The sequence below is a fragment of the Lissotriton helveticus genome, chromosome 10, assembly GCF_964261635.1.
Source record: "Lissotriton helveticus chromosome 10, aLisHel1.1, whole genome shotgun sequence".
In the NCBI taxonomy this organism is placed as follows: Eukaryota; Metazoa; Chordata; class Amphibia; order Caudata; family Salamandridae; genus Lissotriton; species Lissotriton helveticus.
Window position 1 is genome coordinate 375,660,197 of NC_136071.1, and position 21,612 is coordinate 375,681,808.

The 21,612-nt window shown below is 45.9% G+C and overlaps 1 protein-coding gene across 4 annotated transcripts in view; it reads left to right on the forward strand.

The window, feature by feature from the left end:
- LOC144784054 (uncharacterized) overlaps positions 1 to 21,612 on the forward strand; it is a 284,352-nt gene that overhangs the window by 12,497 nt on the left and 250,243 nt on the right. The window contains exon 2 of one of the 4 annotated variants that reach the window (XM_078662750.1): positions 6,368 to 6,448. The exons of the other annotated variants lie outside the window; for them this stretch is intronic. The gene's annotated coding sequence lies outside the window, so the exon portion shown is untranslated. The remainder of the gene's footprint in view (positions 1 to 6,367; positions 6,449 to 21,612) is intronic. 4 annotated transcript variants of the gene reach the window in all.

Here is a 21,612-nt window from a genome sequence, read left to right on the forward strand (position 1 = left end):
AACACTGAAAAATGCGTTCTTGAGGTCTATGACAGTGAAGAACGTGGCTTCGGAATCAATGGCTGTCAATAGGGAAGAGATGTCTGGGACAACTGGGTACTGAGGAATAATACATTTATTAAGCTCTCGTAGGTCAATCACTAATCGATATACTGGGGGTGCATTTGGATCAGTACGTTTCATGACTGGAATGATCGGAGAATTACATACATTGGAGTCAGTTTCTACAACCACTCCCTGAGCAATAAGCTCGTCAATAATTTTGGATAAGGCTGCTACAGCCTCAGGTGGCAATCTGTACTGTCTGATTCGTGGTAACACTACACCTGGCTTGAGAGTCACACGATAGGGTGTGATTTCCATATAACCTACATCAGTTGGACCTTGTGCCCATAAGTGCTGCGGAACATTAGACAGTCTTGAATCAAAATCTCGTAATACATAGTGACCCTTGAAGTCACGTAGGAACAATCGTATTCCCTCTGGGGAACAACATATAACTGCACCTAGCTCTTTCAGTGTTTTAATGCCTAATAGGTTTTCTGGACATGACTTAGTAAGTAACAGATCAGTAGTGCGGGACAATGGACCTACTCCTAGAGTAACTGGCTTTGAAATCTCATTTACGATAGGTTTTCCTGAAAATCCAAGGGAAACATTTCTTGAGCCTGAGAGCGGAGCCCCTGGAACTTCGGCGTGACTAATTGTGGTCCTACTTGCCCCTGTATCAATCAAAAACTTTCTGTCTTTCCCTAATACTTGACTGTGAACATAGGGACCTTCTTGATCTACAGGTATCTCGATGAGAGGCAAGCCTACCTCCCTCTCTAGGCTGTTTCATGAATACTGCTGGTACTCTGGATACTCAGACTGTGCATACTGGTACATCTGCGATGTAACATGCTGTGTTGCAGCAATAGGCTGCGGTGCTGTAACTGTCTGTGGTGCATTCTGTGGCTGAGGAATCTGTGAAACTTGTTCTTGTCTAGGCGGACGTGGTCTTTCTTTAGTCTTACCAGTAGCTATGTTGTGTTTCAGAACTGCACACTCATTTATAAAATGACCTGGCTGTTTACAATAATTGCAGTTCCCTTTAACGGGAGCTGCAGGATGACTGGCTTGATTCGGACCCCTCTTCTGACTGTCTTGAGGAACAGATTGTGCAACTAGTACTTTCATTTTCGTGTCTTTCATACGTTTTCTCTCGTGTTCTTGTTCTTCTCTGATTCTATTCTGGTGGTATTGGAGCATCTGCAACATCTGGGACGGGGTATTAGCTTGCCAGGTACTTTTGACTTTCAAAACTCGATTTTTAATTTGTGGGCTTGAATTCTCGACTAATTTAGTAACAAAAAGGTGAGGGTATGACTCACTACTTGTCTTGAGGCCACTGTTGATGCTGAAACATTTTTCAAATCTAGAATAAAAATCACTAATATCCTCATCTTGCTTCTGTTTACAGGCTGAGATTGCATCCCAGTCTTCTTTTCTAGTTGTCAATAATCTAGGTAAAACTTGTATTAATAATTCTGGTAATTCTTTACATTTATCACCAAGGCTGGTACCTGGTACTCGTGCCTTATCTTCAGCTTCTAGAACTGCCCAATCGATCTTTTTCTCTCCCACCTCCCATTCTTTTTCCTTGAGCTTTTCATACACCCCTGCGGGCAGCAGAACCTTTAGCATTTTGATTATATCTGGATATGTGTATTCTCCCATACGGAGCATGTCTTTTAATTCTCTATGGAACCCTGCTGGATCTTTGTCGTGACAGGGAATTAATTTCTTCATTTCGAGGAGTTCCATCTTTGTAATCGGGGTGTAAACAAACACTCGTTGCATTTCGCCACCCGTTCCTTTAACTGGGTGGACTTCTCGTAATGGATTCTGTCTCTCCATGTAAAATGGTTTACCTTCTGGAGGTGAGACATGAACAAAATGCGGGTTCAGAAACGTTCTATATTTGTGACGCTGTTCTAGAATGACACTAATTAAATCGGTACCTAGACCTTTCCATCTATACTGGAGTAACTCGTTCAGGATATCATGTAACGGGCCTGGATCAGAGTGCTGACCCTCATACAATGTAATGAGGTACTGAATCATATACATACCCGCCAGTCGTTGTTCGGCTGGGGGCATTTTCAGAAACATTTGTGCCACTATTTCGTCTGGAAAAGTGGTAGAATCAGTAATCCATCGGACTGCTGATCGGGCTAGTTCTTGTTCATGCATAGTACTTAACTCACTGTAACCGATTCGTGATTTCAGAATGTGATCGGTAGCTTGAAACACTTGTTCTAGTGAACCTTGTTCTGGTGCTGGAGAATGAAAAATAGACTTGTGTTCTAGGCGTAAATGGCGATCTGGAAATCTAGATTTTCCTACATACGCTATTCTGGCGGGATTCTCGTCCTCTACCTCTTCAGTATCAGAGTTACTTTCTTTCTCGCTTACTTGTGCTGCTTTACGCTGTTCGTGTATCTTTATTATTTCTCTACGTATTTTCTTGTACATACTCTCCATAGCACCGACGGTCTTGTGCTTACCCTCGGCTATATTATCACTCCACCTTGTCAGGATTTTCATTTCGGCCGGATCTTTAGACGGGTAATCTTGTTCTCTTATTAGACAATTGATCAGAAACTTTAATATCATGAGCTGGATCTCGGCTTTCCTTTGAGACATGGCCTCGCTAATACTTTCTGGATCATCCCCTGTACGGATGAAACGATATATTCTGTCTAGATCTTCTTTCATATTCGGTAAGGTGACTAGATACTCGGCCACCTTTCTTACGCGGAATGAATATAAAACCATATTATCCTCGCCTGGGACTGGATCATAGCCGCATTCGGCAAGGGATTTTCTTATTTCTGCTACAGTCTGATGTCTGGGCGTACGCTGTGACGCTTGTGCATGTAATTCGGCTGTCGTTAAACGCTTGTGTGGCGGCGGGGTTTGAGGAGTACCTCCCCCTGCGGACCCTAAACTGGAGTCTAGGTCTACTGAGGCTCTTCGTCCTGGCAGAGTGGGAAATGGAAATGTAGGCTGGACTTGTATGACGGACTGGACCGGGGGTACCGTAACAGGTACTCCGGTGTCTGGAGGAGCGGGAAGTGCCTGATTTACAGGGACTGGTGGAGCGCGAACAGGATTTGCATATTCTGGGACTGTGTCGTCCAAATAGGACGAAATAAAAATATCAGCTGCGGTCTGTTTGTGACGTAGCTTGGTCGGAACTAATGGTGGCGGGAAATTACTGGATGCCTCTGGGGTCGCTTTTGGCAAGCCCTCGGCAAGGAGAGGATACATACCCCTAATAAGGGCATGCCTCTGTCTGTCTGACTGTTCGGCTTTGACTTGTTCACCTATCTCGATTAGTTCTTTTTCTTGTGCTCGTTCTAAGGATTCTCTACTTAATTCGGACTTTCTGATTTCTTTTTCGGTTCTCTTATGAGCTTCTTTACGCCATAACTCGATGGCATCTTTCTGTGACTGTCTGGCTTTCTTTTTCCATAATGCTTCTTCTACTCGCATGATGCACTCGGCATCCCATGTACCCGATACGGGCCATCTATACTTTTCTTCTAACTGTTTGGTATACTCTACCCATAAATCTAGATACAATATGGCGCTTATGCCATGCTTCTGATACATAAAGTGACCTGGACTGTCCCTCGGCGGAACAGGAACTGCTTCTTCTAACAAACCCTTTCTAGTTTTTAACTGACGTAATCTCGAAAAGAGAGACATTGTAAACTTGAATCGGAACACAATACAATACACGAGAAACAATAACAACTGGGAAAACAATTCAGGCATACCACGACATTGGAAATACATTGAACAACATCATAACATAACAGTTCGGACAGAATATTACCTGGAATACTGAGAACAGAAACGCAAGAATTTCTCGAGAACGGAACAGACTAGAGTTTACTGGATGCACTGCTGAAACAGTACGGAACATACCGGTCCCATAAAGGGACGCATCAAGACCCGTATCCACCTAGGTGAACACTTCGTTTGTGAGTCTGTGTACCACCAACCCACGGACCAGAGTCAATTTAGATTGACCCTGTCTAGATACTACCCCAGTAATGGTACTCACCGGGCAGCAAGAACGGAAAGCCTCGGACTGGACTGGACTGCCACGACGACGGACGACGAACTTCGGACTTCAGTTACGGGTGGACCTCCGGATACCTCGGACCTTGAACTCTTGGCTTGGGCTCTGGTCGGGACTCGCCGCGTTCCTCCACCGTCTCGTTTGGATGCTGGACCGCCTCCTCCGTCTCCTCCGTGGGCCTGAGGGATACTTGAAGCAGAAATATCTGCCAGTGCACAGAAGAGTTCCGTCACGACTGCAGAGGGTCAGGGGGTCGGCGTGGCTTCACCGACGCGTGGGGAAAGGGCAAGTCCCTGTTCGGGCGCCATTATGTGGTAAATAAATAAATAATACCCTATTTTTGACTAGACATATATCATAACAGATAGCTCAATAAATAAGAGTCAAGATTCGAGGTAGTAGGAGTTTTGCAGGTTTAATACAGCATAAGGACAGGAACAGGACAACCTGCATAGGAATAGGATGACAGGGCCCAGCAGCTGCTGGGGCTGGATCTGGGATGAGCGCGCTGACTTTTAATAACAATACATGAGCATATATACATAACGCAAACACATAGCATTACATTGCAGTAGGCGTAGCAGTGGGTGGAGCAGAAGGCGTGACGCGTAGCAGTCGCGAAAGATAAGGGTAAAAAGAGGTGTAACAGGGCGTATACATAGACATGTGATGCAAACGTAACAGAATATGTCATGAATGGGGCGGAAACCATGGAGGGGGCTACCTAAGGAGCCGGGACCTCTAACCTGATGGTGCGCGCAAACTAGCAATGACGTATCACTAGGAGAAGCTGGGGGCTATGAACTCTGTGCTAGGAGCAGAGACTGAAGTCTGGAGAGTCAGGGCGACATGTACCTAAACAGTATCTAGTATCTGATGTTTAGAGAACATGTTGATATAAACTAGAAGTCAGGAGGGGAAAGGCTAACTTGATTCTAAGACTGGACCATGCATTATTCTACATGTAGTGCGTGATGAAGAATATTAAATGACCATTAAATGCAGTATTTCTCTAACGTGGAGACGTGAAGGCTAGACAATGACGGAAACTATTGATGCGATTCAGTAGCTTAGGAATGCAGAGATGGAGGGCTGAACTGATAACTGGAATCATAACATACTTTTGGCAGACTCAGAGACTGAGCCAGGCTGGGCCGGGCACTGCAAGGCAGGAAGTAAGTGAAGGGTCGAGGATACAGGTGGGGGCTGTATCGCTCCTCAGCGAGGTTTCTGGAGACAGGAGCTGAATCTGATGTCCAGGCCCTTTTGAGGCCTAGAAACGGGGACTTTATAATAGAATAACGTGCACACTGAGAAACGTGGCAACGTAGCTTTACATAGGCCTGATATTCGTAGTATTCACGAGGACTGGAAACTGGCATACTAGAGGTGGACACAACTGTAATTGCGTCATTAATCGGACATGGGGAATGCATATGCATATTTAATCATGCACACATAACATATGATGGATGACACGTAGGGACACAGAACATGGCAAAATTTACTTTTCCACAGGGGTCTGATTTATGCTTGTCCTTGGGCCCCACCCTACTGTCTCTGTTGCATCCTCTTCATCTCCCGCTTCCAGTCCGTAATAGGTCATCCATAGGGGACAAATCTTTTTGAACTTTTGAGGCCAGCCTCTTGCTTTGTAGGGCACTCTTTCTGCCACCATATACATATCCATGCTGGCTTTCCACTCTGTAAGAGAGGGGAGAGTTGGCACTACCCAGTGAGGGGCTATGTCCCTTTTAGCCACTACTAACCACAGGTTGCATAACAGGAGTTTGCTACGTAGCAAGTCTCTTTCAGTGGGGATACCCAGCTACGTATATCGGGGGTCTAATTGGAGCTGTGCATTGGGTATTGCATTCATTTCTCCCAGTATCCTTGACCAGTATTCTCTAATGTGGCTACATTCCCAGAGTGTATGTATGTATGTGCCCTGGGGAGCTTTGCATCGCAGGCAATTGGGTGTGTCTGCTTTTCGCATAGTGTGCTGCTGTGATCTATTGTAGTAGACCCTGTGGAGGATCTTAAACTGTATTAGTCGGAGTCTCTGATTTATAGCCACCTCTCTTGGTGGCATCAAGGCCGCCTCCCAGTCTATATCATCCAGTGGCCCTGTGGTGTCCTCCCATTTGGCTCGAAGAGGCCCTAATTTATCTGGAATATAATTTAGTAGCGTTGTATATGTCCAGTAAATGACTTTGAGATCTCTTCTTGTAGGAGCCTACTTTCAAGAGGGGCGAATTCTTGAATACTTGCTGCTTCAATTTCCTCTGCCCTCCATGCGTGTTTCAGCCTGAGGTATGCATAGCGTTGATTGGTATGTAGTTGGTTCGTAGCCTGTAACTTATTGAAGGATGCAAGGGTGTCTCCCTCTAGGAAATCTCCCAGTTTGGAGATTCCAGTTGTATTCCATTGTCTGAAGCCCTGGAGTTTACTAATTTCCCATAGCCTTGTCCCTTCTCACGGGGCAGTCTGCCTCGAAATGTTGGCGTCCCACTTCATTTGCCTTTCTGCCCCTTTCCAGGCTTCTGTTACTCTCTGGGTTGCTGGCAGCAATTGGCTAACGCCCTTACCTATATATAGGTAGTGTAGGTAGGTATGGTTTCTAAATTGAAGCCATTCCACTGCGTATGTGGGGTGATCTCCTGCAGCGTGTGTCCCCATTCATTAAGGACTATTAGGTGGACCGGCCAGTTGTATGCTCGTACGCCTGGTAGTGCAAGGCCCCAGTTGTACTGACTGTGTTTGTAATGCCACTCTTGGATGTGCTCCGTCCTATAGGAGCGTACACAATTCACTTTTTGGGGCCTGATTCTGATGTGGTTAGGAAATCTCCCCGATTAATCGGTTTGGAAGTGGTTCCCGACTGACTCGGATCGGAAGAGTCCGACTGACAGAGTATGATGCACCTGGATACTTCCAGATACGATTTGGTTGGACTCCCATTGACTTTTATGGAAGCCTATGTTCCTAACCGCATTGTAATCTGGCCCTCGGTCGGGAAGACGTGTTCCCTATCCGATTTGGAACAAGCCAATGCCGTTAGGAGGCCTTCCTAACCGCATCGTAATCGGGGCCTAGGTGGGAATGCTTTCCTAACTGGATCAGAATCAGGCCCTTCGTGTTGTGAAAAGTGTCTCTGGAATCTTAATATACCTATTTTGTAACATGTATAGATGTATAGCAACTTTGGAAGTGTGATCATTTTACACATGGCTGCCCTGCCCATTATTGTCAGTGGAAGTAGTCTCCATTTGCCTACATCTTCCTAGTGATATTCTGCGCTAGGTTTGCCACTTCATTGGTGGTAATGTAGAGACCTAGGTACCGGAATCCTACCTGGACCACCTGCAGACACCCCAGGATGTCTTGACTCTCAATGGGTCCACCCAATGATTATAAACTAGACTTGTCCCAGTTGATGCAGTATCCGGCATGATGGCAATATTCTCTAACAACAGTTAAGATCGTTGGGAGATTCCTGGCTGGATTAGTGACATATAGGAGGATGTCGTCAGCGTAAAGCGAAATCCGTTAGTCTCCTAGGACCTTTTCATCATATTGCTAGCCACTTATGCCCAAATGGGACCTAATCACACAGGCCAACAGTTCTAGCACCAGTGCGAACAGCAATGGGGACAGGGTACATCCCTGTCTAGTACTCCTCCTCTGTCAATCAAATAGAGCCTTACCTAATAAATAAAACATCAATATAATAGACCAGTAGAAGGGGTCTGATATATCATCATAAATCTAGATCCCCTGAATGTGTAAAATAACACTATTCCCAGGACAAGATGTAGAAGCTTATAAACAAAGATGAACACAGGCCACTACTCACTACAAACAAAAATCAGAGTGAGAGCAGAGAGAGTGCCTCATGGTCCAATCACCTGAGGAGGTTCCCGGCTAACAATAACCGGTATACCCACTTCTCATCATCGGTCACTCTCTCTGTGTGAAGTAAACAGAAAGTACACGGAGACATTCAAATGTGCACAGGCAGGGGTGTGGAATTAAATGATATATGTACTTGTCCATGGGGCAAGTAGCTTCATAAATCTACGTGTCCTGTAACAAAATCCACTTGTCCCTTTCGTACCATGTAGTGCGCCGTCAAATAATGGCTGCAATCTCTTTATAGAAGAGCTCTGATAATAGCCTCTCTGGTTATGTCAGGCTAACACTATAGAAGGATTTGAATTTTGGAGGTTTTCACCAGCTCTTCTCTAATCTTTTCCCATACTCAAAAAGGTCGGAAACTTACCCTTGACAATGGCAGAAATAAAGTTTCTTCCAGGGCTGGGAAAAATGTGGTCGGAGAAAAAGTGAACTTGTACACGCTCAACAGATTTCTGCTGTGGCATATTCATATTTGCTCATGCTAAGATGCAATTCACAAATATTTTCTAGGACTACGATTTCCTGGCATACTTAGGGAAATTCATGTGCATTCATGAAAAACGTAAATATGCATTAATACAAGGACATATATCATGGGTGCACTTTCGTGACTTTAACATTTGAGCCCCTAATTAAATTTGAGTTAACCAAGACCTTTTGTTTTTATTAAAATGCTATCTCTTCCTATCTGTGAGCTGGCTTCATTGTGTGTGACAGCATTATAATCTTTTACAAAGTAGTTTTGTTCAGTGCCAGGAATTTCTATGGGAATGTGGCCTTTATGAGACCAAATACTAGCTGTCTAGTAAGAACGCGCTGGCAAACAGCACCACGCCTACCTGATAATCCCAAGGTAGAGAAAGGAGCATAGTGTAGGCCAAGTGAGTAACCAGAACATTTAATGCCACCCCCTATTGATCCAAAGTTCTAATGACACCAAGGAAATGAAAAAAAGTTATTGGAATCCTCTCCAGAATAGCTCTCTTGTCTCTTTCATCTAACCATCTATCCATTCATCCTTTCACCCACTGATATCTAGCATTTCACCTTTACATTGGCACCTATTCATTTTTTTATCCATTAGCCTTTCACCAATCTGTTCGTCCATCTGTTCATCCGTCAGTCCATCCTCACATCCATATCCAAACCTACCCATCCATCTCCAAACCCATCCATCCATCCATCCATCCTTTAGCTCATCCATACACTCTCCCTTTCACTCCATCTATCCACCCTCCCTTTCACTCATCTTTCAACCCACCCTTCCACGCATCCATCAATCCATCCTTCCACTCATCCATCCGTTTATCCTTTCCACTCATCCATCCTTTCGCTCTCTAATCCTTACGCCCTGTAACGCATCCACTCATTCACCCTTTCCTTCATTATAACATCCTTTGTCCATCCAACATCCCCATCACTCAACCATCGCGGTCACTCATTCATTCATCCATCCATCTAGCCAGCCACACTTCTACTCGCTCATCCTTTCACCCACACATCCATTCATCCTTTCAAATTAATTATGAGTCTTGGTCTGCCGAGCTGCAGACAGAAGAGGCCCATCAAGAGCTCCACCTCTACTGTACTGCTAAAGCCTATCCTGCCATCTCCAAACCAATCGATCCAACTGATCCATCCCACCTTCCTTTCACTCATCTATCCTTTTGCTCATCCATCCTTTCACCCCATACATCCTCCTTTTCACTCCTATTCATCCACCCTTTCACTCACTCATCCATCCATCCATCCTTTCACTCATCCATCCCCCTTTTCACTCATCTATGCACCTACCCTTTCACTTCCTCCATTTATGCTTTCGCTCATGCATCCACCCTTTCACCCATCCATCTTCTGTTTCGCTCATATATCCATCCACCCTTTCACTAATCCCTCCATCCACCTTACACTCAACTGTCCACCCACCGATCCATCCATCAACCCTTCCACCCAGCCACCCAGCCATCCATCCATCCATCCATCCATCCATCCCCCACCCAGTCAGCAATCTATTCATCTACTCTCTCACCCGTTAATCCACCCTTTCAATAAGCTGTCCATCCTTTCACTCATCAATCCACTTTCAACCTATCCATCCACTCACCCATCCCTTCATTCACCCTTGCACTTATCCTACCATTCTTTCACACATCCATCCTTACATCCATCCACTCATTCATTATTATTATTATTATTATTATTATAATTACACTTGTTAAGCGCACAGCTACCCGGAGGTTTCCCGGCGCTAAGGCAGACAGAAAGGCATACAAGATGAGAGGAGCATCAGACCAGCAGACTACGTATTAAAGAGCCAAGTCTTGATTCCTTTACGGAAAGTCAAGAAGCACATTTCAGAACGCAAAGGTAAGGGTAAAGAGTTCCAAAGAGAAGGTGCTAACAGGGAGAACGAGCGGCCTCCCATTTTTGCTCTCTTAACACGCGGGATCTTAAATTTATTCTGGGTGGATGACCTAAGTTTGCGAGGGGGGACATAGTGCTGCACTAGAACAGATAAGTAGTGCGGAGCTCTTCTAGTCATGATTTTGTGCATGAGACATAAAGCCTTGAATTTGACCCTACTCTCAATTCGCAGCCAGTGCAATTTGCGCATGTGAGACGTGGCCGATGTTCTAGCAGGGAGGTTACAAATTAGGCGAACAGCCATATTTTGTACCACCTGGTACTTCCTAATTACCTCCTTACAGGCACCCAAGAGTAAGATGTTCCCGTAGTCCAGGCGTGAGATGACAAGAGCCTGGACTACAGTCCTAAGGGTGTCGGCAGGCAGCATCCACGTGATTTTCCTCGGCCACCTGATGATGGTAGTACAGGTGGCGGAAACTTTCACGACGTGTTGCTTGAAGGACAGTTGGTTGTCAAGGAGGACCCCAAGATTACGAGCAGTCGTAGTTGGGGTAGGAAGAGGACCTATCTCCGGCGGCCAATGTTGTGGGCCCCATAGCGAGGTGTCAGAGCCAAATAGGAGCAGTTCTGTTTTGTCCCCATTCAGTTTTAATTTGTGCTCAAGCATCCATGCAGATATTTGTCGAAGTCCAATTTGAAGAGAAGAAGAGGGAGAATTTTTGTTGGTGGAGAGTGAATAGATGACTTGGGTGTCATCGGCATATGAGTAAATTGTGAGACCTGCCTGTTCCGCCAGAAAAGCAAGAGGTCTCACATACAAATTAAAAAAGAGGGGACTAAGGATAGACCCTTGTGGAACACCGTGTTTAGAGGGAAAGATTGATGAAACAGAAGTAGAAGAAAAAACTTGAAACGTGCGATCAGAAAGGAAATTAGCAATCCAGGCCAGGGCGGAACCACCGACACCCACAGATTTCAAGGTGGACAACAGGATGGAGTGGGAGACGGTGTCGAATGCGGCACTCAAATCAAGTAATATGAGCGCCACTGTCTCCCCATTGTCCACCTTTTGTCTAATGGATTCCGACACACCAAGGAGGGTGGTTTCAGTGGAGAAACCAGCCCTGAACCCGGATTGAGAACCATGAAGAAAATTAGAAGATTCAACGTGAGAGTTAAGCAAAAAATTTACGTGTTTCTCTAAGATTTTAGAAAAACATGAGAGCAGAGAAATAGGGCGGAAGTTAGATGGGTTATTGGGATCTGCGTTGACCTTTTTTAATAATGGAACCACCATAGCGTGCTTCCATTCATTAGGAACGATCGCTTCAGTTAAAGACGCGTTCAGGACCTTCAGAATGATATGAAGTAAGGCTGGATCCAAGGAGCTCAGAACTTGTGGAGGTATTGGGTCAAGAGGGGAACCAGATTTAATGTCTCGCAGATACTTTTTTAAAAGTGTAGGGGAGATGAGATCCCAAGCGTGCAGAAAGGGAGTCGCGGAAGTGGAACAAAGGGTAGTAACCGGAGTGGGATTGCATATGGTTGGATCAGAGTTAGTGGACACAACGGAAGTAGAATTAAAAGTATCATAAATTTTATCAATCTTCTCAACGAAGAAATTAGCTAAAACCTCACACTGGGCAGTGTCCAAACAGGGGTCTTTAGGTACAGTAGACGCACCTGAAAGCTCTTTAACGATTTTAAACAGGGCCTTGGGTCTATTTTGCGCCATAAGGATAGTAGTATTGGCAAAATTGGCTCTGGCAGTGTCACAAGCCGAATGATAAGCTTTGAGGGCAACCTTATATTTTAGTTTCTGATCAGAATTATAATTGGAGCGCCAAATGCGTTCCAATTTTTTACAGTTGGATTTTTCTAGGCGAAGGGCATCAGTAAACCATGGTGCTGGTGGATGATGGATTTGAGGTTTATTTTTTTGAGTCGGGAGACAAGAATCCAAAGCTGTTGTCAACCATCGTCTGACAGTAGGTAGCTCATTAGTAGTTATACTGGAAAACGTAGGTTTTGAGTTAGCAAGAAGGGAGTTAAGTTTATCTATATCTAGACGTTTCCAGTTCCTACTGGCTTTGTGAGGGGGAGCGGGGTTTGAGGATATAACCATTGTTGTTTTAATAGAGAAATTAACAATGAAATGGTCCGACCAGATGACCGGCGTTGAAGATTGATAGGAAATGCCAGTGAGGTTGGAAATGATGGGGTCCAAAAGATTACCGGCTTTGTGAGTGGGGTCGAAATTATGCAAATGAAGGTCTAAGGCTGCAAGGTCCTGTAAGAGGCGTGTAGAAATAGCACACGACGCAGAGTTAAAATGGATGTTTAAATCACCAACGATGATAAAATTAGTTGATTGCGCCAAGAATGGGGCAATGAGTTCAGGGAGGGAGGAAGCCCAATTACTAGCAGAACCCGGAGGGCGATAGATCAGCGTGCCGGTTAAGGTAAAATGAGGAGTGAGTAAGAGTTTAAACAAACCCGCCTCACAGTTTGGGAAATCAAGATCTTCCCATTTGCAGGAGAATTCTCTCTTGAAAATGATGGCGATTCCCCCACCATCTTTAAGAACCCGGTTTCGTCCAATGTAGGTGTAATCATTGGGGAGAGCCATGGCGATGTCAGGGCCAGAGCTATCGTTTAACCAGGTTTCGGTGACAAACATGGCAGCTGGGCTAGCTGTCTCCAAAAGGTCGAAGATATCTCTCTTGTGTTTCGCGAGGGATCAACAATTGATACTAATAAACTTCCAAGAGGGACAGGGTTGAGGCGGAATGAGGGGAGGATTGTGACTTTGGGATGGGATATTCCAAAAAGTAGAAGACATGCAGTCTAAACTTGAGACGGAAGATTCCAGTGAAAGGCTGCAGTTTGGACACAAGATAGGAGCATTGTGACAATTAAAAACAGTATTCGCGGAGCAAGGGGGCCCTCGCAACCGCAATAAGGCAGTACGGGAGTAGGTTACATGATTGTAAGCAGAGGAACTGGGCCCTGGGCCCGTGCTGGCGCGGACGGGCGCAGACGGGCTTAACTCTGGCGCAACTCCGGCGCGCCTACGTCGCGCCCGCTGCGCTCGTCCGCTGCGCTGACGCATGAGGGCCGTCTATATAGGCTATGACGCCGTGATGGGAGGAGTCAGGAGGGCGGGATAGGGGGAGTGAAGTTAAAAATAAAAGTTGCCGTTCGTTTTCAGCGGGACGGACAAAGCGTGGAGCTGCTCGCACTCAGCAGCAGTGAACAGGCAAGATTAAAATAAGTAAAGTTACAGCGCTCAGCGCGCAAGTCCTCTGCCCTCTGCCACAGGGCTTCAGTCTACACGCAAGGCGAAAGTGGGCGGAGCCTATATAGGCTGTGACGCCGTGATGGGAGGAGTCAGGAGGGCGGGATAGGGGGAGTGAAGTTAAAAATAAAAGTTACCGTTCGCCGCTCGTTTTCAGCGGGACGGACAAAGCGTGGAGCTGCTCGCACTCAGCAGCAGTGAACAGGCAAGATTAAAATAAGTAAAGTTACAGCGCTCAGCGCGCAAGTCCTCTGCCCTCTGCCACAGGGCTTCAGTCTACCATCCATGCATCTATCCAGTTACCCTTTCACTCCACTCATTCATCCATCTATCCATCAGCCTTTCACTCATTTATCCATCGATTCACCCTTTCACTCATTAATGTATGCATCTATCATCCACTCTTGCACGTATTCATCCATGCCTCTATACATCCACCCTTTCACTTATTCATACATGCACCTATCCATCCACTCATTCATCCATGCAGCTTTCCATCCACCCTTTCACTCATTTATTCATTCATTTTTTGATCTAAACATCCACCCTTACACTCCACTCATTCATCCATCCAGCCTTTCACTCATTCATCCATGCATCTATCCATTCACCCTTTAACTCATTAATTTATGCATCTATCATCCACTCTTGCACGTATTCATCCATGCATTTATACATCCACCCTTTCACTTATTCATACATGCATCTATCCATTCACCCTTTCACTCCCATTATGAGCCTTTGTCTGCGGACCTGCAGACTGAAGAGGCCCATCAAAAACTCCACAACTGCTGTAGTTCCTACAGCGGTGTGTTCACAATGCCCCTGGTGCAGGCACAAAGGGAGATGAGAGGCCTAGTGCAAGGACAGTATTGGGAGGGCCTTAGGTCTGCATTAAAGCCCATGGGGAAACTAATGAGGTTTAATGTAAGCCCTTGATGACGTAAGATATGAGAGGCCAAGGGAAGCGGGTCAGGGATGTCAGAGGGCGGTGGAGGGAGGTGGGGTGGGGTTAGCAGGTTCAGGCACCAGGTGTTACAAGGTGTACTGGAAAGGCAAAGTGCAAAGGAGGGGGTGCATGAGAAGGGAAAGCAAAGTGAGTTGAAGATGAGCAGGGATATTTGAGCACTATGAGGCCCAGGAGTGGAGCAGAGAATACAAGGCAGGGGTCATACAGTTCAAGTCAGAGCAAGGGGCCAAGAGACAGATAAGGCAGCCTCTTACATGCCATTGTTGTTTGTCTCATGCTTGAAGAAAATAAAAGGAACAGGGGAGGGCCTGGAAGCCACACAAGCTTATCCAGCTGGCTCCAACTTTGAGCTTTGCTTTATCATTTTGTTGTTCTGTTCTGGGGAAATTAAAGTGCAGGCCCCAACTTTTGCATTCACCCTTTCACTGCCAATAAACTGCTCAGAGCAACCTATTAACTGGCTGTGACCTACAGGTTGAACAGCTGTGTATCGGATTACCATAATTGGACAAAATACAAATTAAAATCTCTTGCCCTCCTAAGAAATCTAGATGTCTCGGGCGTCGGGAGATAGGAATTCCCCACCCCTGCACAGGTGAGAATAGTGACAAAAAAACCAACAGTGAACGAATACCAACACTTATTGTGAAACTGTGTATAAATATACCTATGACCCCATAAAAAAGAGATGAACCACAAGGATCGGTTTGACAGAAAAGATAAAATTCAGGTGAGGTTTGCTGGCTATCTATCTTTATTCTGGTGCTGCTAAACCTCCCAATTAAAAATGGTTAATTATATACCATCATTGATTATTTAGAGCCGACATGTTTCGTTGCTCCAATTTCAGCAACTTCCTCAGGGCAAAGATGGGGTTCTCTATTCTCAGTCTTCACACCTTATTAATTAAAGGACCTTATGATTGCCCGGTTATCACTGTAGGAGGGTGGTGGATACCTGACTATGGTTACCCCAGATTTTTTGCGTTGTGTTTAGCTGGTTTTCGACTTAGTTGGCCTGGGACCCTGCTAATCAGGGCCCCAGGCTATCTGCTCTCTCTGTAAAATGGACTCCATGTACCCTAGGTACATACCTAATTGGATATTGGGTCACCTTATGAGCCCCTGTACAGTGTACTATAGGTACCCAGGGCATAGGTGCATCCAAGGCCTACCAGGGGCTGCAGCATATCTTTTGCCACCCCTGGCTGGCCATCCAAACTGACACAACTTGCTGATCACTCAGCTGGGGCAAGGTCGTGTAATCACCCCTTGCTTAGATATAGTATACCTATATCTAAACCTATATCTGGACACATATATACCTATAAGCCACTCCTATGGCAGGCCTTAACAATCCTGGAGGCAGAGTGCTTGGTTTTATGTGAGATGGTGCTCTAGCATGAGCTGAGCCTGTCTGCAGCTTTCGGAACCATGTCCTTATAGCTGTTCCAGGGTATTGCCATACCATATACTCTTAAGTGCATTATAATCCTCGCGGTTATTGCTAACTTTGGTTTGGCTTTATCAAAACATGTCGTGTAAGGTGTCATACACTTTGGAATACTACCCCCTCGCCAGTTCTGGCGACGGGGGTAGCATTCCACCCTTCTAGAGGGCTAAGACATGTGGGTAACAGTAAATGCAGTTAAAACTAACCAGAGCCTCAGCATCAAAAAAGGGATGCTGCTGCCACAGACACAAGTCTGGCCTCCTGCTGCTGACCGAAACTTGGCAGGGGAGGCTTGGACAAAAGGTTTCCTGTCACAGGGAGGTGTTACACCGCCCCAGACAGGATATAGTGGATTGAGGCAGGCAGGGCGAGTGAAACTAGACACTGCCTGGGGCACACAAGGTGTCCCATGCATAGCCCAGTTCAAACCGGTGCTGGGGCACTCCAGCCCCAGCTCTGGCGCGAAACTGAACAAAGGGAAAGGGGTGTAACTGATAGAGCGCGCGAGGCCACCCGACCAATAGTTTTCGCCGTTTCCGGCTTCAGGGCCCATATACTTTTCAAATCACCATATACATCGATCAGGTGACTTCACGAGCTCTACCAAGTTGTGTGTGCGTTCCCTATTAATATTTTTCAGTGCACCCGACTCACCATCCACCGATGCGGGTACCTAATGACCACAATGAATCAGGGAGCTAGCTGTAAAAGAAAGGCAGCAAAATACAAACCCAACCAATAACATTCAAATACTGTTTAAATGACCACGGACAACTGGAAGTTTTAAAATGTTTATCTAAATTCAATATTTTCTTGCATGAGGTACAGTAAAATAAGGCAATCAATAACCAAGATAACGTAAATCATATAGGCATAAAGAAATAATGACAGGGTAATCATTCAAATGTAATATGAAATGCAGATGAAAAATACTATAAAATCTCAAATGTTTAAACATGGACATTTTATGCATGAATAACTATGGGAGGGCCTATAAAGAGTAACACGCTTCACTTAAGGTGAATGGGCCTTTGAACAATCTAGGCAACGAAGTTCTAGACCATATCATAAAATTACAGACTGCAATGCAAAATATAATTTCTAACCAGTGAGAAGACATAGGAACAAAACCTCACGGAAAAATATGTAATTAACTTTCAATAGTTGCGGAAAGGCATGGAAAATATAACATATGCAATGATGAACTTTATTAAAGCAAAAGTCAGAAATTTAGAAGGTGCAAGATTTAAAGAGTTTTCAGAGCAATATTTACCTAGAAAGGTGTGGAAACCAAACCCTGGCCACGGGTCAGTTAAGGACAGGAAACCCTCAAGGAAGGATACCCCTCAAAGGACAGCAGGTGCAGAATGGACACCCAGGACAGGACAGGATACCCTCGGAATAGGAATCAGGACAGGACCCTCAGGACAGGACAGCAAACCCTCAGGACAGGACCCTCTTCAGGACAGGACCGGGACCCACAGTTCGGAAGCAACGCCTGCGCTCCACCCGCTCTGCAGCTATCGATCAAGACCCCGATTGGGTCAGCGAACTCCCAGCTAAGTGCTTGCCAGCACTTTAAGGCTCAATAGAACCTCAGTCTATGGTCAAATTCGGACAGAGTGCTTCGCAGCGCTCTGTATCTTCAGTCACCTGTTGAGTGCGTTGGGTCAGTGACAGGTCAGCTAAACCAGACAAGTCGGACGGTTCACTAGGTGAACCCAGGGTAGATATACAGTTTGGGGACAGTGTACCACCCCCCAATGTTGCAAAGTGTCAGAATCCCTCAATTTCGATTGGTCCTAAGGTAGGATTTGGGTAACACACCAATCACAATACAAGATTTTAAGCCTTCATTAGCATACTTGGGTACCGCCTAGAGAGATTGGGGTTCTCATGAGAACTGTGCAGAAATACGAGTGAAAATTAACATTGTAACACATGAGGAGCAACATTCGCCGTTCTCGTAGCGCAGAGGTGGCTTTCCCAGGCGCATCTTGACTGTGGCTGCCAGCTGGCTGAGTTCCACTGTCCAAAGTGGCCACCTTTCAATGCTCCCTGGTCATGCGCAGAAGAGACCGTCAATATGGCTCCCAATCAGTTTTGGACCCCCATTCCCCGCGGTACATGAAAAGTAAGCGAAAACAAATTAATACATAATAATGTCATCATGAAAACACATCATAGGGTTTGTACTTTTAACTCATCATCAAGAAATAAAACTATTGCATTAAAATGTTAGCTACATTGACACAGTCGCAAGAGCAGTGGCACGAGCAGTACCACATGATGAGCACAGCTATGAATTACGCATGCGCATAACTTTCCCTCCACTTCTGCAGACGCGTCAGGACACGTGAGTGTGGCTGACGCATGCGCAGTAACTAAATACAAGCGGCGGCCATTTTAGGTGACTTGGGTAAATTATTTTAGTAAAACACATGTGCAAGCTTCACTATCTATGTTCAAACTTAACATAAACGTTAGTAAAACATACATTTGTTACCTTATTACACATAAACGAGGTTCTTGACTTTGGCAAGCCGCAAAATATGCGAAGCTTTGCTTCATCATAACCACCCCCTTCCTGGGTCCCACCCATAGGAGGGACCTAGCAGGATATCCAGCCCCTTGGTTTGGAATAAAGGTAGGAGCTGTGCCCATAGACTTTAGATAATCCTGACTGAAACTTTGATACAGAACTCTGGACCCTTCGACATCCCACTCTACGTGGAAGACTGAAGAATCTCCCTTGTGGTCAAGGAGTGACCACCCTGTGCAAACAGGCACCATCCAGTGCCCAACAGTTTGCTTTGTTGCAGCTCCAGCCGGAGCTCGAGCTACAGAGATCGATAAGAACCGGATTCCCAGACATCCAACAGCCCGATCCACAGCCACAGCAAAGCTGAGACTCGTGGAGGCGACGTGAGACGTGGGACCGGCCATCTTGAAAAGACTGCGAAGTGCTGACCGTGCAGCTCCCGAGGCACCCTCGAAGCTGTGGATTGGGGTTTGAGAAGCCCCAGCCCGAGCAGCTCGTGCACTGAAGACCACCCCTCCACACTCACCGAGTGCTGCGTGGGGCCCTTTTGCATTTTCCTGCTCGACGCGTCTGTCCGGTCACTTGCCCGTTGGCTAGTGGCCTCTACGACGACGAGTCTTTGAAACGACTCTGCTAGTCTGGTTGCTCCAGACTGGCCCTCGCTCCCCTGAAAAGGAGCAACACCTCTGACCTTGCTGGTCCGAGTAAGAAGCGATCTTCAAATCCTGCGTGGGTTGCATTTGCCAAGGCCTGTTGACTCCGATCCGGAAACCCACACCGCCGACAGCGAGAGCCTTCGTGGGACAGCTCATGCTCCACTCCTGGTCGTCCTCGATGCCCCAGAGTCCACGTGGCAGCGGAGACAAGCTTCTCGACAACCACCTGATTGTGCCCGACATCGCCTGGTTCCTTCCTGTTTCCATCCTGGTTACTGGCTAGTGACCCAGACTCTGTCCCCTCTGCTTTCAGGTACTCTACATCTTCGATCCACCCTTGGATCCAACCGGACTCTTCTCTCCTGGCCGCCTGCAGCATCTTCATCTCCAGGCTCCATAGAACTCCACGACGAAACCCGACACACTTTGGCACCTATGCACCCGCTTCCTGTGGGTGAGGTAACGATCAAACACCGGTGCTCCTGTAGTGGTTTACACCTCTAGTGTCCTAGGTTTAAGTGGCTAAGTTTTAGTGCAGTTGGAAGACTTCCAAAGCAGTAACTTTATAACTTTTATGGACCATTGACTTTCCATTGGTGCATGCGTGTGCTTTTAGCGCTGCACCCGAATCCCGCGGGCTACTCCCGTCCTAACTACAGTTAGTCCAGTGTAGTCCCAGCGATTCCCAAGGCCCTAGGCCTTACCACTGTTCGTAAAGTGGTTCTTATACCACTTATTTAATATATGGTTTGAGTGGCCACCGGGCCAATCCATAATTGTGCAACTTTTGTATGTTTAACTGTGCTTTTGTTTAAATGCTTGTGCCTCTGCCCTCATAAAGAGTACAGAGGATTATTCTAGTAATAAATACATATATTATTATAATATATAACTGGTGTGGTGTCCTTTCACTTGATATTACAGGATTGCATATGGTAAAACAGCTGGCTTCACATGCCCTCTTGAGTTAAGCCTAAGACTGCTTAGGTCTATGCTACCCCTAGGATAGCTAGTCTATAAGGTTGACTTACAACAACCACCATAAGGGTTGTTTGGACTGATACAAGGTGCTCACTAGAATAGTGAACATCATACATCAGGCCAACTTCTCACAATCTCATACCAGCAATCATGCAACGGACCCCGTGTCATGTGATCACGTGTCCTCCACTGGCTCGGAATATTTCGAGCCCCTAATGCCGCGTCCCTCTGGGAGCAAGGAAACATGTCGGCTCTAAATAAATAATGATGGTATATAATTAACCATTTTTAATTGGGAAGTTTGCAACACCAGAATAAAGACAGACAGCCAGCATACCTCACCTGAATTTTATCTTTTCTGTCGAACCGATCCTTGTGGTTCATCTCTTTTTTATGGGGTCATAGGTATATTTATACACAGATTCACAATAAGTGTTGGTATTCGTTCACTGTTGGTTTATATGTCACTATTCTCACCTGTGCACATTTGAATGTCTTTGTGTACTTTCTGTTTACTTCACACAGAGAGAGTGACCGATGATGAGAAGTGGGTATACCGGTTATTGTTAGCCGGGAACCCCCTCGGGTGATTGGACCGCGAGGCACTCTCTCTGCTCTCACTCTGATTTTTGTTTGTAGTGAGTAGTGGCCTGTGTTCATCTTTGTTTATAAGCTTATACATCTTGACCTGGGGAATAGTGTTATTTTACACATTCAGGGGATCTAGATTTATGATGATATATCAGACCCCTTCTACTGGTCTATTATATTGATGTTTTATTGATTAGGCAAGGCTCTATTTGATTGACAGTTGATTGAGCGGGGGGCAGCCCTACCTGGTACTTTCCCCCTACACTCCCAGAAGTTGAGTAGTACTCCTCCTCACCTGCCAGGTTGCTGAAGGTGCCCCATTAACTCGCACTTTGGCCTCTGGACTTGTATACAGTAAAGCTACCCAGGTCGTAAAGACCGGACCAAATCCGAACTTCAACAGTGTCTGCCTCATGAATGGCCAGTGGACTGTATCGAATGCCTTCTCGGTATCCAAGGAGAGGAGCACAAGATGAACATCTCTGGGCTTCACCTGGGCATCCGGTTGGCAAGCCCGCAAAGATAAAAGCGCGTAGCTCTTTTGGACATAAAGCCGGATTGGCCCCAGTGTATAAGAGATGTAATGATTCCCAGAAGGGGTGTGGCAAGTATGGTGGCCAAGATCTTTGTCTATATTCAGCAATGAGATTGGTATATAGGACCCACATTGTGTTGGGGGTTTCCCTGCTTTGTGGAGCACTG